Here is a 13,816-nt window from a genome sequence, read left to right as displayed (position 1 = left end):
AGGGGCAGAAGACACGTGATCCAGGAAAGACCTTGAAATGTAGGGATTAATCTGAACCCATGAACTTCATCAGACAATATTCTTCAGTTTACAGATGGCTGACTGTATGTATCTATTCGATCTGGCCAGAAGGTTGTCAGTAGAATATGTGTTATTTGTAGAAAAATGCCTAGAAAATGCAGATCACTGGTAGGTAAATGTCAGACTCAACACAGTTTAAAAGACAGAAAATAAAAGTGTTTCTGAATGGTAGTAGCTTCTATTTCAGCAAAACATAAACAGTGATGTAGTCTTCCTGCATCAAAACAAAATCTATTTAAAATAACAAACTGTAATTAAAAGCAATTTTTTTTTTAATTTTTTTTTTTTTTTAGAATTATCTAAATCCATTGTAATGCTTCCTACTTCTTTGCAGATTTATAACATTCAAGACTTTGATTTCATGTTTTAGTTCAGGACCAGGCGGTTTTTGAAAACTGAAGAGCTCTTGAAAGATAAGAAAGATCATCAGTACTTTTTTTTTTTTATTAATTGAGTGCAAGACTCAGTGTCTTCCTGTATTAAAAGTAAGTGGTACTTTCAGCAAACAAATTTCACAAGATATTTTCACAGCGTATTCTAATAAGGCATTGGTGTCACAAAAAGTTTACTCCCACTCAGTCAGATGTAATAACTACTTACATAGCTAGAGGACTGTTAAGCGTTCAAATGCAGGAATACTTGCACTGAAAATACAACACTGCTAAGGTCATCTGTTAAAGTAGCCAAATAAGTAAAACTCTAATAAATTTATCTCTAGGAAACATTTATAATTCTTTAAACCTTGCCCTCACTCTGCAAGTTTAAACTGTAATTTAAGAAGTAATAGTTCTTTGGCTACAATTATTTCAGGATATTCAGCATGAATACCTAGTACTTAATTGAACAACAGAACAGTACTAGATGCTTTTCCATAGATTTTATTTGATTTACTTGTTTTAAAAGGGAACACTTAATAAGTCACTATAAGGAAGAGAGCAGCAGCTGGATGGAGCGGTAAAATGTGTTGTGCATGGGGTATGGTAAATGCAACTTTTTGCTAAATACACAGGACTTGGAACCCAGTTCTAAAGAGTTATTTGCACAAGACCTTTATCTGAATGATATGAGGGGGAGGATACTCTTCATAATCAACAACCATTCAAGGGAAAATTGCACTCGGGAAGAAAAGGCAGCTCATCAGCAGCTCGCTTATCAACTCCACAGGCACATCCTTGCACACAGACTCTTCTGTATCAATGAACCCAGATGAGGTGTTTGGGAAGAAGCCAGTCCTTAAACCAGAGTAGACACCTGTAGTGGTGAAACAGAACCTATTGGATCAAATGTACTCTGCAATTAAGCACCATGCAAATAAGAAAAAAAGGTCAAAACCAACTTCTGACGAGGTAAGCTGAAGCACTGAACCGACATGGTTTCAGGGGTTTAATTTTTTATTGTTTACACATTTATTACTGCATCTTTTAAAAAAAGAAATAGCCAGCAACTTCCAACTGCAGTGTTCAGTTGGAAAGAAGTCATATCTGCTATTTAGAATTTTCTTTCTGAGCGTTATAAAAAGGAAAAGAGAAGATCCAACCAAGAGTTACTACAGAAGTAACCACAAAGTAAAGCAATAATTATTTGTGAGCAATGGTATCAAAAGATCACACGTATTATATAGATATGTGTTAAATAGATCAAGCTAAACTGTCACAATGGCTCCTAATGCCAGAATATGTAAATTTCAACATCTTACCTTGATTTTGTGTATAGAGAAGTCATTGGAATGTTAGTAACCATACACTATCAGGTCCATATCTGTAACAGAAAACATAGGAGTAGATAAAAGTTCTCAAAGCATGAATAGATAAAATCAAAATCTTCATACCATATGTAACCATGGAGCAGGTGGAGTTATATATAACCAATTATTAATATAAGATACTGGCTTTCTCAAAACACATTAAATCACAAATTACTTGAGCCTGCTTTCCTAAGGGGGAGGTTATCGCTCCTCAATATTGTACAAATAGATCAGTTTTGCAGATGCTACACCATAGTATCTGAAGTTTACAAAAATTTACACAGAAACTAGTTAAAAAAAAAAAAAAAAGAGTATGCAAATCTGCCACTTGGAAAATCTTCCTGCTCCCATTAAGCCTACTCACATCTGATCTCATCTAAAAGTCAGTGCTTTGAAATGAAAAATTATATGACAACATAGATTGGTTGAGAAAATCCAAGTTAATGGGACTATTTGTAACTTTTGACTACTGCTGCAATTTTGAGATTTTTAAAATGCTGAAATCAGAAAGAAGAATTTTCTGCTACCTACACTCCAGCTATCTCACCTATCACTTAATTTCTTGCAGAATCTTATGTATCTGCTGTGGGAGGAAAAGAGCTTGAGCACAGATGTCATTTTGTCAGTGGCAGAAAAAAACCCCACATTTATAATATACTCCTGGAGCACTGTTGGGAAAAATAATTGCTGGCCCCCTTGCCTAGGGTACACTACTTGTATTCAGCCCTTCAGGAAAAAACAAAATCACTTTCCCAGGAATCTGAAAACAGTAAGGAAATTCAATGAGCTGAGCATGAATAAAGAATATTGAAATAATTGCTATTTCTTGCCTAAAATACAAAAGGTTTTTTTGTTGTTGTTGTTTTGTTTTGGCTTTGTCCTTCCCTTTTCCTTTTCCTTTTCCTTTTCCTTTTCCTTTTCCTTTTCCTTTTCCTTTTCCTTTCCCTTTCCCTTTCCCTTTCCCTTTCCCTTTCCCTTTCCCTTTCCCTTTCCCTTCTCCTTTCCCTTCTCCTTTCCCTTCCCCTTTGCCTTCCCCTTTGCCTTCCCCTTTGCCTTCCCCTTTGCCTTCCCCTTTGCCTTCCCCTTTGCCTTTCCCTTTGCCTTTCCCTTTGCCTTTCCCTTTGCCTTTCCCTTTGCCTTTCCCTTTCCCCTTTCCCTTTCCCCTTTCCCTTTCCCCTTTCCCTTTCCCTTTCCCCTTTCCCTTTCCCCTTTCCCTTTCCCCTTTCCCTTTCCCCTTTCCCTTTCCCCTTTCCCTTTCCCCTTTCCCTTTCCCCTTTCCCTTTCCCCTTTCCCTTTCCCCTTTCCCTTTCCCCTTTCCCTTTCCCCTTTCCTTTCCCCTTTCCTTTCCCCTTTCCTTTCCCCTTTCCTTTCCCCTTTCCTTTCCCCTTTCCTTTCCTTTCCTTTCCTTTCCTTTCCTTTCCTTTCCTTTCCTTTCCTTTCCTTTCCTTTCCTTTCCTTTCCTTTCCTTTCCTTTCCTTTCCTTTCCTTTCCTTTCCTTTCCTCCCAGAGCTGAATCTGAAATCATGAGATTGGAGTACCTGGACCGAGAAGTTTGTACAAGAGTAATACCAGTCCAAAACAAACTCAAGCCACCAGGATAGCCTTTCCAAGGTTACTTAGTTTTGTTTGAAAACAACTGTTCCAACCCCTGTCCCACAGCTGTAAGAAGCCTGCTCATCTTGCTTCCAGAAGCAAAGTTTGTTCTGGCCCACAGAGGTCATGAGGAGACATTTTTTCCTCAGAGGCTGCTGTGATACCAGCCTGTCCACGGAGATTAGTGGAGATGTTGTGCCTTTTTAGCTTGTGCCTCTCCCAGCCACCGACAGCATCCTCACAGCTAAGTTGAGGAGGTGTGGTCTAGACAATAGAGTAGTGAGGCAGGTTGCAAACTGGCTTAAGAAGAGAAGCCAGAGAGTGGTAGTCAATGGTGCGGAGTCTAGTTGGAGACCAGTATCTAGTGGAGCGCCTCAGGGGTCAGTACTGGGGCCAATATTATTCAATATATTCATTAACGATTTGGACGAGGGAATTGAGTGTACTGTCAGCAAGTTTGCTGATGACACTAAGCTGGGAGGAGTGGCTGACATGCCAGAAGGCTGTGCTGCCATCCAGCAGGACCTGGACAGGCTGGAGAGTTGGGCGGGGAATAACCTGATGAAATTTAACAAGGGCAATTGTAGAGTCCTGCATCTGGTCAGGAACAACCCCAGGTTCCAGTATAGGTTGGGAAATTACATATTAGAGAGCAGTGTAGGGGAAAGGGACCTGGGGGTCCTGGTGGACAACAGGATGACCATAAGCCAGCACTGTGCCCTTGTGGCCAGGAAGGCCAATGGCATTCTGGGGTGTATTACAAGGGGGGTGGCTAGTAGATCGAGAGAGGTCCTCCTTCCCCTCTACTCCGCCCTGGTGAGACCACATCTGGAATATTGTGTCCAGTTCTGGGCCCCTCAGTTCAAGAAGGACAGGGAACTGCTGGAGAGGGTCCAGCATAGGGCAACGAAGATGATTAAGGGAGTGGAGCACCACCCTTATGAGGAAAGGCTGAGGGAGCTGGGTCTCTTTAGTTTGGAGAAGAGGAGACTAAGGGGGGACCTTATTAATATTTATAAATATATAAAGGGTGAGTGCCATGAGGATGGAGCCAGGCTCTTCTCGGTGGCAAACAATGATAGGACAAGGGGTAATGGGATCAAGCTGGAACACAAGAGGTTCCACTTAAATTTGAGAAAAAACTTCTTCTCAGTAAGGGTGACAGAGCACTGGAACAGGCTGCCCAGGGGGGTTGTGGAGTCTCCTTCTCTGGAGACATTCAAAACCCGCCTGGACATGTTCCTGTGCGACCTCACTTAGGCGTTCCTGCTCCAGCAGGGGGATTGGACTAGATGATCTTTTGAGGTCCCTTCCAATCCCAAACATACTGTGATACTGTGATTAGGTGACCTTTAGAGAATTCACAATTCTGTTTTTTTTAAAGGTTGCAAATTTTGCAGGAAGAGTGGTTAGAAACAAAAGGAGAAAAGTCTCAGCATATCTCGCACTTAGGTTAATTCTGCTTTTTTTCACTTTTCTACAGTTCAGTGGACAAGCAGACAGATACTTTAAAACAAGGTCTTTCTGTTAACACACCCTGGTTTTAGAGGGTCTGTTCTAGGAGGAATGTGCAAACCCAGGGGATCACTAAAAATCCATCTTCAAAGGTAATTCAGATTCAAATATTCACCCTTGACGGCTATTCACTAACCTGAAGGAAAAGCAGTGCTTCCCACTTAGCTGTTATTTGCTACTTACTACTTTGGAGATGATACTGTACACTGAGCATGTCCGGAAAAGTTATCATATACACATGAAGGTATTTGTGGTTGTTACGGAGGCACCCCAAAACAACTCCAAGCAAGTGATAATCTTAAACCAACTTTCACTCACAACCAAAACCAAAACCAAATGACAGTCCAAAACCAATGAGAAGTGTGATTGAGTGAGCAGAGTATAATCCCAGAATCAATCAGCACTCCAGCAACATTTAATAAACTGCAGGTTTGACATACCAGTTGGGGATATTATTACCATACAGCCACAGAAGAATGATGATCCACAGTGTGCACTGACTCACTCAGAGAGAAGCCTCTCTCACTCAAGGGTACCCAGAAGAAATAATAGCTGGCCCAGGTGGGGGAGGTAGGGAGGTTAAGGGCTCACTCAAGGATATATCCAGGACAAATAATCATTTACCAAGGAGGAGGCAAGGGCTCCTTTAATAGAGTCCCAATCACAGTTCTGCTGCTGCAAGAAGACCACTGAAAGGGAGTCTGTGGCAGGGGATCTGTTTTTTTTATAGACGGGTCAGGTCTGGGCTGTGGTCATTACAAGCATGGTCCAGAAGCTTCTCCGGGCCTGTGCACCTTGTTGGCTGAGGACCCTGCCTGTTGACTGAGGTTCTCACCCATCCTTCTCCCCTAACCAAGGGAGTGTAGGTGACAGCATTCATCATGCTCTGGGGAATGGAGGATGTGATGGCCATCATCCACCAAGGTGCATAGCTTCACTAGCTCCATATCAAAAAGAAGTAAATAATTTAAGTGTCTAGTAAGTATTGAAGGCCTCTTTCACTGTAACACTTGTTTTCAAAATTAACATATTTTGTTTATTTCATTCTGGTTTAACAATCGAGGAGGCCAAGCCCCATACAAAATATTAAAATAATTCTGTGGTGTTATTTATTATTTTTTTATCATTTTCAAATGTACTCTTGTCCTGGCTGTTTTATATCTTTTTATTATAATCGGGCTTTGCACACCATTAGTGTGCAGTGATATCCATAAGTTATTGATGTATTTTGGGAGACATCTGAGCATGTCATTTTACCTGGTAGCTGTGTGAGATAGCTGAGGCAAAAGATTTCTAGGCTTTGGTTTTGTTTCGTTTTTTCCTTTTGGGTTAGACATTTTTGAACAGTTTTTCAAAGTCTGATTAAAACATTCAATTTTCCAGCTGATCTGAGGGCAATACATGGATGAGTATGTATATGCTTAGTGCTTATTCCTCTTGAAAATCTGCAGATTCCCCCAGATATGAAATGAATAGTCAGAGTCTAGTTTTCAAATTTCCATTGCAAGTAAAAAATTTTAACAAGAATTAGATTACATGTGTGGAAGCAGCACAGCGAATAAAGTTTGCTTCAGGCTGTTTGCTAGTTAGTTACTGTGAGAATGTAAGGGTTGTTACTACAGCCATTTTGAAAGGGTCAAAGGAGTCTGTAGCCATCTACTAGGAAAGAAGGATCAGGCATCTGAATTTAACGCAAATAAATTACACAGTTATAATTATTTTGAGAAATGGCTAGAAAGTACTACCCAGGGGAATGGCAGGAAGATGTGCAAGGGGAGGTTTAGATTGGATATTAGGAAAAGGTTCTTAATCCAGAAGGTGGTGGAGCCCTGGAATAGGCTCCCTAGGGAGGTAGTTGTGGCACCAGGCCTGATAATATTCAAGGAGAATTTGGGCAACACCCTCAGACACATGGTGTGAATTTTGGAGTTGTCCTGTGCAGGGACAGGAGTTGGACATGATGATCCTTGTGGGTCCCTTCCAACTCAGGATATTCTATAACTCTATGAATTTTACAGACTTGTCAATTTGTGGCTGTTATAGCAGTGGATTTGGAACTCATATGATCTTGACAGTATCATGATCAGTGTGTTCAGGTTCATAAATATAGGGAACTGGTAAAATGGGTTAGAGAGAATTCATAAGAACTCTTTTCCTTTACTGGTTCACATAAAACATTGTGCAAGAAGTAGGTTCATTTGAAAGTTAGGTTGATCTTTTTCCCTCTGTGCAATTGGCTGGTGGGCATCTCTTACCTCCTGGACCTGAGCTCTTCAGAAGCCCTGCTGGCAGTGTCAGGCACTCTTAGAGGTGCCTGTTTCCTCAGTGTCAGCACAGGTCACCTCTTGGTTACCCATCTCCTTTACCAACTCCTGAACTCTTTTATATAATTAAAAGCCTGATAATGTGACAGCAGTGCCAGTCATGATTCTTCTTTCATTTCTCCCCAGGTTCTCAGGGTCTCCAGACACATGTAATCACCAGGCATGCAACAAACTCTGTGCTTCCAAGGTGAATTAGCAAAGAAAAGATTGCCTTGGACTAGAAGAAAACATATGTGAGAAATCAGAATATTTCCATGGACTTGAAATAAAATATCTTCACCAACTTTAATAGAAAGTACGGATGATTCCAATCATCAGTAAAAAGATTGTGCTCATCCTCTATTAACTTATTTGATAAAGAAAACAAAACATTGGCTTAATGAATTATTTTATACATTGTAGAACCAGAGATAAGTTCAGTTATGTTAGACAAAGTTCATGGAAGGGACTGTCTCACATACTTCTTACCACAATTCCAATGTTTTTTGTCAAATGCATATGTTAGTTTTAGCTGTTGGGAAGTAGTTATCTTACAATGAGAACATACATTATTAGCCTGCTACTAATAGGTCACAAGTAAAAATGTCACACAGTGCTTCTGTAATTGCTGGAAGTTTAGAATAAACTTGAGAGGAAAAGATTTGATTGCAAAAGATCACAGGCGGGACCACAGAAGCCACAGCTACTCGTTTGGGTACTACTGTGTGGCCTAGGAATGGAGTTTATGCTTCTGTTTGAGATCAGGCACTTTAAAATAATTTCATCCTGTTAAATTGCCATATGGAAAAAAAAAATAAATTGGTTTCCAACCAACTTCATCATACAATACAATTCAGAAATTCTCTTCAGAGTCTGCTGGTGTATTCTTAAGTACAATAAAACTATGCAGTAACAACAGACCCAAGAATAGCTTTGCAAAATCAGCAGCATCATTCTCTAGGCAGCATTAAATAAAAGCATAAATCCAAATTGTCGGTGTGAAAGTGCTCCTTTCTTCCTGTTAGTGAGTTTTATAAAGTATGTAATTGAAACAACGTGCCTAGAATGTTCTGCAAAATTTATCCCATGCATCGAACAGTAAGAATATTCAAATGACATTATTAAAGGTCTTAACTTGACAAAGAATAAGCTAAGTTCTAACAAAAATAGAAACTGAAAAAATGTTTTTTTCTATAAGTCATTCTCCCCAGCCACTTTATGGTGTGCTTTTAGAATACCCCCCAGAAGCATCTACTACTGGCCATGTTGGGGGAATTAGGAATGGAACAAATGGACCACTGGTCTAATTTGGGATGATAACACCTGTGGTACATGGAAAACCTTTGATAAAAAGAGATTTTACATATCACTGGCACTTAATGTCCTCCTGTCTGTGGGAGTGTGTCATTGTCCCTCAGAATCATTTTATTCAGCTTGCACAAGTTCAGATGCATAAAACTACCTCTTTTTTCCTTGTTGGCAGGAATTTGAAACTCTTACTCTGGGAGCTAGTGTATTCTATGAAGCCATTCTTTTCTGGCTTTTGTAGCTCCTAGGACAGCTTTTTTTTTCCCCAGACAAAGTCAAACATCTAAGTTCCTGTTGTATGGGAATCACTTCTTTTCTGATGCACCAGTGCCAGAGCACAGCCCAGTGTTGGACTCAGCACAGCCTGTCACAATGGAGACAGAGGTTAAACAAGGAGGTTTATTCAGTTCTGTTGGGGAAGAAACACATCCATTAACAACTTAGAGGTTTAGAGCAGTCAAAAGGCCCATTTCAAGAATAAGAGTGTCAGTTTTCACAATATTGAACTCGGCAGGTACACAAAGAGTGTCAGGTGTCACCAGTGCGATACGATAGCCAAGTGCAGGGGTTTCTTCCTTCAAGTCTCCTAAAGTAGTTCAGGCTTCAGACTCTTTGAAAATATTGCAGATGCAGGCAGAATTGACACAACTGAACCAGTGCCTGGCGAACTGAGAGTAGTTCAGTAAAGCCAGGCTGTTCTCCAGGGAACAAGTGTCCCAGGGTGCAAGTACCATTGTAGAAAATTATTTCAGGAACAAAACAAGCTGAACTGCATTTATCTACACTCAATTCTAAGGCTGGGAGTGGAGAACTAGGAGTCAATCACAACCTTCCAAGTGAATCAAAAGCTGTATTTCAATTGGCCAGGCTCGTAGAAACATTTGTGGCAAATGAATCGTAGGCCAATAGTCAGCAGTTGCTTCAAGTTTAAATGAAATTTGTTTCAGAGCAAATGCAGAGGCAAAATGGTAACCAGCTTAGCAAATGACATCTGAATAGTGGAGAAACAGAACAGACGAACATAAAATTAGGAGGAGACTGGAGAAAAAGGGAAAGGACAAACAGAGAGTTAGAACAAAGGTTACAGGGAAGGAAGAGGGTGGAGGGAAGGAAGAAGGAAAAGGGGCTTTAGGACTAGGAGCATCCCAAGCAGTGCTCCACATGTTTCCTATGAAATTCATAGTTACCCATTTGACAGGCTGTGGTGATAGTTATGCTAACTATAGAATATTCTCTTCACTGATCAAAAACTAATATAATGCAGAATGTTAGCTATATTTCTAGGTTCTGTTTTGAAGCACATTTCCTATTAGCATTGGTCAATTTGGAATTTACTGCAAAGGATCTCAGTTTAAGTGGTAGTCAGGACCTCTCAAAAAATACTGAATGTCAAGAAATTTTTCAGGAAGTTATATAACTATTCAAATTTGTTTGGGCAACACCATCCTCTCTTTTTTTTTTTTGGACAGAGTTTCCCTAGACGGTTCTCACTTGACCTCCCTTTCTTTGCTTCCTATAGCCTCTTTGATCTGTATTTTAAAATATTGTCAAATCATACCTCAGAGTCTTCGCTTGTCCTTCTCTTTCTTTGGCTTACTGACCTCCATATGTGTTGCTATCTCCCTTCCACTCACTAATCCCCTCACATCATATAACAAGTATTTCCTGTTTTCTTGGTAAATCTGCCAACTGCATGGGTTGACACTCCCCATGTTCTCGATAGAGGTGTGCCCCTATGAGTGACAGACACCCTGACACCTTAACTGATATGATTGTTGTGTGGTACAAGCTGGTTTTCTTGATGAAGATAACTGTGCTCTCATGAATTAGTAGGCTGTCATTTGTTAGTACCGGAAAGAATATCTGAGGCTGTTTTATTTATATATTTATTTTATGAGAGTTCTGTAAATTTAGTATCTCAGGTTAGACTTTGAAAAGCGATTCCCGTAACTAGGGTTAAAGTTTCTGAAGAACTTTAATATATTTGAATAAAATTTTCAGTACTGCAGATGACTTCTAAAAATGCAGCCTTTGTCATTAGGCAGTTAAACTGGAACTGAGCTGTGCTGAGCTTTTTTGAAAATCCATTCCAAAACCACATCTGTATTTTCACTCATTCCCTTCCTTATTTTATTTTATTTTTTATCATGTTACTAGTGAATAGCATCATTATAACTCTACTCATACCAGAGCATTTTCCTGTTTTCTACATTTTGATTAGAATACATTTGGCCTAATTAGAAATATGAAATCAGGATGGATGATAACAACCCTAGAAACACACTTCAAACACCGTTACAGGCATTTCAGGAAGGGGTCAGAGAAATAAACTACAGCTCGTTAGCCCGAGGCTATGAGTGATCTACCGACCATACAGAAAATTGGCAGCCCTTCCATCTTTGTCCTCAAGGAGCCTGTGTATTAAACTAATTGTTAAATATAGCAAACAGACTGGCAGTCCAGTCAGACTATTTTTTGCACATGTAAAATAATGGGGTTATTTGGATTTCATTGAAATGCTATCCGTATATGTTTTACAAATGTGCAAGCACTTACATGCTTCATAGCAAATCTTCAATACTGGTCTGAGATTTTAAAGGAGCCACTCTAGTGTAAAGTGCCTAGTTAGAGAAATATATATATATATATATATATATATATATATATATCTTATTTATGAGGGAGAAATAAGTTAAAATGCATATTGAAATACTTTGATGGCTAATTCTCAGTACATTTAGAGTTGTTTTGTTATATGACAACATTTTTTAGAAGCATACTCAAATATTTGGAGTAGAAGTGAAAAATCTTATTGTGTTCATTATTCTATGCTACAATTTTCTAATTCATGTACATATATGTATAACGACTGTGACATGCTTCTCACTTCTGAAATGATAGTTACTGAAATTAAAAGCTTTTGTGATGGTCAAAAATTGCTAAGTGAGGTTTGTTCAATACTAACTGATATTATTCCTTACAATTCTCATTAAAAACTGGTGATGCACCACAATGACTTTGTTGATGACAATGAAAATTATTTCATTCTATTTCCTGCTTGGAATTTTTAGATTATACCAATCCACTGTCCACATCCTTTTTGAGATATAATGTAAAATTACCATAACAAAGGAGAACACTATATGCACAGAGAACATTGCCATAAGAAGAAATTGAAAACAGCATATAAAACAACCTGTGAATGGAGAAGAATGGGAGGTGGGAATGAGGGAAATAGGGGAATTAATTTTATCTAACTCTACTTATAGAAAAGGTAGGTCTATATTCTAATTTAGTTGTCTATTATCCTCCATCTCCTAACCAAAACAGTTGCTTCAGTTTAAAACTTTTCCCTGCAATGTTTTACACGTAGAGCTAGTGGATTTTGTTTTAATTGTTGACTTTGTTTGTAACATGTATACATGACAAAAATCCACGTGAAATAGAAATTGCTGATAGCTTCTGTGCTTAAATTAGAGAATTGCCATTCTCTGCAGGAGACATTTACAATCCCCTGGTCAGAATTAGTCCCAAACTTCTAGAATCAGTAGCTTATTAAGGATATTTCTTATGCCAAATATTATTGTCAATATTGTATAACTTAAGATAGGTAACTTGAATTATTTACTATTTTTGTTTTCAGACAGTTATACCCTTTCTAAAAATCAGACCATGAATTTGAGAACAAATTTTTTTCTCTGACTCTAAGCTAGACTTTCATAGGTTTTATGTCACAAAAAAAAAAGTAGTTGGCTTTGTGTTGTGAAAAATGTAAGAACTGTTAGTATTTAAAAACATTTTCAGCACAGATAAAGAAGATTACAGGATTTAACAAGTATGCATTTATTTGCATCTTATTGCTGAGGAAGAGTTGATTTCAGTAGGATTACTCGTGTGCTTAAAGCTAAGTGTATGCTTTCATGGGTCAAGCATGCAATGATCAGAGCTAGAAGGACTGAGATTTTGTTACTTACTTTGTCATCCTTCCCCTCTCATCAAGTAAATTAAACTTTAAGCCCTCCGTGGTTCTTTTCAGTGTTTGTCAAGGACTTACTTCCATTCCAAAGGAATCCTTGCTGCTTCAGTGTATGCCATATCCAATGATCACACACAAATGGGTGACGCCATACATCTGATTGTATTCCAAACAGCTGCAACCAAATCAAAGGCAAACTTTCACTAACCTCAATAACTGAAGAATTTGAATTTAAATAAAATCAGTTGGCAAATAGCAGCAAGGGAGGTTGCTGTCACATTCTCTTCCATCTTTACTTGTGTTAGAAGTTTATCTTTAATGTATTTTGCTTTTTACTTGTAATGGGAAAAACACATCCATATGATGGAGGTGGTGGCATACAGTTTTGGTTTGAGTTGTCAATAATCTAATCCAAGTTGGGAATTATTTTAATTTAAATCTGCACAAGATTGCAATATGAAGAAACCTAGATTGTTGCTTTAATGTCAGAATTATTTTAAATTAATTCCACTGTAGTTATACTAAACAAAAAAGTTCATTATGCTGTATTATTTGTTTTGTTTTCTAACTATCATGTATTCTCAAACTGAAACTGGAATTAAAAGGAGACAAAGTAAGTAATCCTACAACTATGACCTGGTAACCTAAATATTTATCCAGACTTCTTGTTTTTTTTTTTACTTTTGTATGTGACAAAGTGTTCTGAGAAAACACATAAAGTGGCTGATGGAAACAAAGCTATCAAATGTATTGTCCATTATTTTCAAATTCACAGCCTTTCTACACAGCATTGATAAAGCTGAAGCATGGCTTACTATCGGGTGGGTTTGAAAGAGTCTCTTTACACATTATCTATCACTGGCACTTAAATAGCCAGAAAGTGCACATAACAATAAATGAAATGGAAAATGGCATTTTTAAAGAGTAGAAACAGCCTTCAAAGATCAGTGTAATTTTTTCCCATGAACTACAATCATATAGGCAAATTCTGCATTCCTTTCCTTAATGCAGACAAGGCTTCTTAGGTCCAGAGTCACCAAAGTATTTAAAATCCCTTGATCAGCCAGGACCATCAAAAGGAAAAGATAACATAGCCAGATTTCTCTAACAAGATCTTTTAATCTAAGTCAAGACTTACGAGTGCTTGTAAAATAATATTAAGCAACCTAATCTGTATTTACTAAATCTAAAAGCCACGAAAATAGTTCAGAAACCCCACATTCAAGAGTACATCAAAGATATAAATCTTCCATTCAAGTTGTAGCCTGCGTTGTCTTCAAATGATTTTATACCAAG

General features: G+C 38.4%; 1 long non-coding RNA gene across 1 annotated transcript in view; it reads left to right on the top strand.

Moving 5' to 3' along the window:
• The first annotated feature begins 1,173 nt into the window (after window positions 1-1,173).
• LOC102088072 (uncharacterized) overlaps window positions 1,174-13,816 on the top strand; it is a 38,786-nt gene continuing 26,143 nt past the window's right edge. The window contains exon 1 of the long non-coding RNA XR_010470633.1: window positions 1,174-1,427. This is a non-coding gene — a long non-coding RNA (uncharacterized LOC102088072). The remainder of the gene's footprint in view (window positions 1,428-13,816) is intronic.

Source organism: Columba livia, chromosome 2 (assembly GCF_036013475.1).
Source record: "Columba livia isolate bColLiv1 breed racing homer chromosome 2, bColLiv1.pat.W.v2, whole genome shotgun sequence".
NCBI lineage: Eukaryota > Metazoa > Chordata > Aves > Columbiformes > Columbidae > Columba > Columba livia.
The sequence above is the reverse complement of the archived record's forward strand: the minus strand, read 5'-3'. Positions and strand labels throughout refer to the sequence as shown.